Consider the following 5369-nt stretch of genomic DNA (forward strand, 5'->3'; position numbering starts at 1 on the left):
AACACCCGCAGAATCATCCGATCGGAGGCCAATGATGAAAACCTCACATCGAACACGAAGAACCTGCCATTGAGGCATGCAGGCTCTAAGGCACTTGAAGGGAGTCTCTAGGTCGCTTTCCCGGATAATGAGCTGAAGTCGACAGGAAGTAACCTTGATCGAAGGTGGGCCATAATGTTTCCCACATCATCGACACGAGACAGAGAAGGATAAAATAGTTTGTGTGAGACATCAGAGGGAGGTGGTAAGCTTGCAGAGGCCAACTTCTCTTGAACATATCGGCGGCACGACAACGGATTTGGCAGTATCTGACATCAAATGAGCAGAGGTCATGGTGACAAGGCAATGAGCAGATGAGAGGTCAAATAGGATAACCCAAACCCACGGAGGCTAGTGTAAAACAAGATGAGAAATCCCCACCCAGACACGAATGCAGATGAGTGCCATGTTCAAGAGCGACATACTGCCGACACGACCATTATTACAGTTTCATTTTCCCCACCATTTCTGGCAGGTACCCCGATTATTTTTGGAGGACAAGCTTGACGGGGATAGCTTATGCTTGGGAAGGCGTTGTTTCGACGATGTCCAATGTCATTAAGTTTTAACGAGTCTGACAAAGGAAGAACTCGACGTCTTTTCTTGTTTAGAGAGTCTGAAAAGACAGCGGAAAAGGAAACTCCAGGGGGGTCCTTTTTCGTAAAGTTGTGTCTCTCGAGCCCGAAAAAGTATAAAACAATGCCCGAAAGAACCGCCCGACCAGTATGATCGAGGAATACTTTTCGTGAATAGTGACTTCGACCCGAAAAAGTAAACAAACGGTCGGAAGCACGTCGTTTTAGAGCCAATAACGAGTGCGAAATGACAAACACCCGGCAATCTTTTTAAGTTAAACGGTCGAAAAAAGAGCTTTAAAAGCGACCGCCTCTCGTTCCGTTTAACGAGTTGAGAGGGAACCCGGCCATCTTTTCTTACTTTACGTCGGAAAAGAGCGTGAAGACGACGTTCTTTTTTTTGGGACCAAGTGTACATAGAACCGTTATGACCACGCCGATTACTAGAACCTTCACAAGAACACCACCCGCGTAAACCTGTTCGACATGTTAAAAAACATAGTAAAACATGCATAAAAGCATAATATAGCGACATTAGTGCTAAATCTATGATAAAAACATGACAAAAACCCACATTTATAAAAAACTATAGTTAATTATGAATTTTTTTACCATGAATAGGGGGGTAAAAGTCATTTTTTACCATTGTTACCATTTTGAGTTGTGAAGAACGTTGTGGAGCTACAAGGTTGACGGAGCGATTTCCAGCCCGTGCGGACACCATTCATCCGGCAGCTTGTTCCAGGTAGGTTCTCCTCTCCCTGCGCTTTATTTTGAGCCTTTTTTGCAGCATTTCCATGGTGGGATTTGGCCGTTTGGGCAAATTCTTTGAGCGTTGATGCGCTCTCGGTCAGCGCGGATTTCCCGCTCGGGTCCGCGCTGATCGATTAAATTTACACACACCACCTCTCGGGTTAGCGCGAAAAACAAGTGTGCTTCCGCGCTGACCCAAGGAAAAAACAACTGGGCGCCATGATCAACGCGACTGTTTTAAAAACAGCCGCGCTGACGCCGTAAAATTTTGTTTTTAAGAAAATGAACGTACAAACTCCAACGGTTAGCGCTCTAATATTTTTTCATGGTCTTGCAGGACATAATGGCCTTTGTTTGGCAAGAGAGAGCTCACGATGACGAGGATATAGCCGCTTATGCCATTGTGGAATGCCGAAATGCAATGCGGGCATGCGGGTTCTTAAAATTCTTCCTCACTCCGCGCTTGAGGGCGCAACCTGATCTTCTAGAGCTCTTAATCAGAGCTTGGAACCCAGTGGACGGAAAATTCACAATCCGTGGTCGGGACATTGAGTTTGACTCCACGGATATCTATTTTTTGACTGGATTGTCACGCCGGGGCCAGATGCCCATCCTGGAGGGGCAACGGCCCAGCGGTGAGACCCTTGACCAGCTCATGGCTCGAGTGTGCCCACGGGCTGTTAAAACACGGAGTGGGAAGGTGGGTATTCCGACGGTGGACGACATGGTTCTTCGCACCATACTCTTTATGGTGACACGGGCAGCGGGTTCTTTGGCCAATCATGAGGCCTCAAAGACCCATCTACTACTGGCTCTTGAGTGCTTACAGCCCACCATTTTTAACTGGGCAGCAGCAGTGACGACCAGCATGAAGAGGCAACTGAGCAACTGTCGACGCGGAGAGTCGAAGCAGTTTGCTTATGGGTCGCTCTTACTTCCGCTCATGCTGGAGTGGGTGCCGGCCCTACAGCTACAGAACATGGCCGTGGATCCACCCAGAGGTCCCCGGGAGACGAGGGCCAGTCGATGGGGCCGTGTCATGCCGCGCGGAGGTGGCGGCCGCCCAGTGGCTTGGGGAGTGTATTTTCGAGAGTGGCTGGATCGGCAGGTCATTTTCGTAGAGGACTGGCCATATGCCGGTATCGACTTCCGCGGTGATCCCGACATGCCACTGCCTGCGGGAGAGCATTGGGATGATGGAGGTATGACACTTGATCTCTTTTCAATATTTTTTAATGTTTTTGATTTTTCATGTACATGTCTTGATAAATGTCATGGTGTGCAGATGTGGGACCCGTGAGACCCATTGGTCTAGCCCCAGAGGCACGGAGAGAGGGGCAAGGTGCTGCAGCCCTGGCCCTGGCTCCTCCAGGAGTTGACACGACGAAGACTATAGCTCACAACCTCGAGGGTTTACTGGTGGGGGTGCCAGATTAACAGGGGGTCGAGGAGGTCCCCATAGCTTCTCAGATCCACATAGTGGGGGTGGAACCCAGGATGCACTGCCTTTTGAGGCGGGTGGCACGGGCAGCTGTATGCTATAGAGAGCATAACCCAGCTCAGTAGTCATCTAGGTTTTATTTCCACTGATGTTTTTTGAGAGACACGTGTCTTAGATGTACTGAGAACATCGGCCTTACTTCGGACATATACACTTATTTTTGAGCGCCTTAGTGCACCACACGATATATATATATATATTGTTTTTGGATGGATCTTTTCTCATGTGATGATGTTTTATATGCTATGCAAATGTCTAATATAAATGTGATCTAATGTATCAGTTGCACAACACACGACCCATGTATTTTAATTTTTTATGCAAGCTTAAAAGCACACATGCAAACACACATGCAAATTATGCTTGAAAAAGAATTTACATATGCTTATTCTATGGTCTTATTATGCTTTCTATGTCTTCTTGTATGGTGTTTATCTATTACGCAAATGTCTGTCTAACACATGGTTTGCCAATGCATCAGTTAACGTATTTAATCATCTCGGAATGTGTTGATATGTGATGTAATCAAAATTCCTTTCTAACAATCTCACACGTAAATACAACCTTAGAATGCGTTGGTCTTTGACGGAATATCGCCCGTTGAGTTGATGGATGACAAGTTGAGAGTCCAGGTTTACCACCAATGCACGAATGCCGAGATCAACTGCTTCGGCTAGTAATTCAATTACAGCACTGTATTCGGCAACATTGTTGGTGGTACGGCCCAAGCACACGCCTTGAAGATCTAGCAACTCGCCGTGAGGATCGTAGATCACCCACGCCGCAGAAGACAAATTGCAAGTGCTACGGCAGGCGCCATCGGTGAAACCAACATAAGGTGTACTAGACATCTGCACAAGAAGCAAAAAACAAAATAAGAGGCAAACACGCCTTCACACCAAAGCAAAACAAGAAATCATGCACACATAACACACTTGCTAAGAACACACGTATGTACAAACTAGGTGCACGAAATCATGCATAGTATTTTTTCAAATAGAGCCCGTTGCGGGGCTTGTCGAGAGGATTTCCTTCGTAGTCGATAAGCTCATATGCCCCCTTTTGCAAAACTCTCTTCACGATATAGGGGCCTAGCCACATGGATTCGAGTTTACCTGCCCCCAGCTTATCCTTAGCTTGATCATAGAGCAGTACTAGATCTCCCTCAACAAAGGAGCGAGGTTGAATAGTATTATCGAAGTGAGCCTTAACCCTCTTCTTCTGCACTTCAATAGCTAGAGAATCTAAGCGACGAGTCTCGTCTAGCTGTTCTAAATAAAGAAGCCGTTCCTCCACCAGAGTGGTGTTGGGAAGCAACTCGACAGCTAATTTTAACGAAGGAATCTCACACTCAACAGGAAGGGTGGCCTCCAGTCCATAAACAAGCTGAAAAGGAGTGAAACCGGTGGCGTCCTTCACAGAGGTCCGGTAAGCCCACAAGGCGGGGAACAACATCAGATGCCAGTTAGACTTGTGCGTATTCACGGTACGTTGGAGCATTGTGATCAAAACTTTGTTCACAGCTTCAACTTGGCCGTTGGATTGAGGGTAATACGGCGTCGAACTATCTTGACGCAAGCCTAGCTGGGTCGTTAGTTCCGTCATCATGTGATTACGGAAATGTTTTCCGTGATCCGTGATGATAGCCTGGGGGACTCCGAACCGAGTAATGACATGATTAAACAAAAACTGCGCCGCTGTGTAACCGTCTTCGTTCAATGTAGGCATCGCTTCGGCCCATTTGGTGAAATAATCGACGGCAACGATGATATACCCATGCCCCCCCGGCCGAACGAGGGCTACAAGATGTATAATCGATGCCCCATTTGGCAAATGGACCTACGGTAACAAAAGGGTGCAGTGGTGCAGGAGGTGCACGCATTTTCCGGTGGTAGATCTGACATTCATGACATGCACGGACGGCAAGGATGCAATCCTTGAAGATAGAAGGCCAGAAATAACCAGCACAGAGGATTTTCTGGGCGGTGGCATATCCGGACATGTGGCCGCCACAAGCACCGGAGTGGCAGTCATTCAATACCCGCTCAGCCTCCTCGAGAGTCAAACATCGGCGGAGAACAGAATCAACGCCGAGGCGGTACAGGGTATCGCCAATAATGCGATAGGGTTGTGATTGGTGACGAATCCTTCGTCGAGCGTCTTTCGATACATTAGGACGAAAGGAAGACATCTGCAAATATACTATGATGTCCCCATACCAAGGGTCGAAGGTGCTGATTAGAAACAACGTTTCATCCAGGATATGCTCTTCCGAACGAGATGGTGCAGAAGGGGATGGCAAAGAACAGAGCAATTCTGCAAAGACCAGAGATTTCTTAGACTTGGCAGCAGTAAATTCCAAGTCAAACTCTTGTAGGATGACAATCCATTTCGAGTACTTGCCCCCCAGCAGCTGACGCGACAAGATGTAGGTCATTGGGTTGCAGTCGAAAATCACGGTCGTAGTGCGCAACAGGATATAGTGCCGAAATCGTTGGACG

This window comes from Pinus tabuliformis, chromosome J (assembly GCF_031772625.1).
Source record: "Pinus tabuliformis cultivar Carrire ecotype Pingquan chromosome J, CPIR1, whole genome shotgun sequence".
NCBI lineage: Eukaryota > Viridiplantae > Streptophyta > Pinopsida > Pinales > Pinaceae > Pinus > Pinus tabuliformis.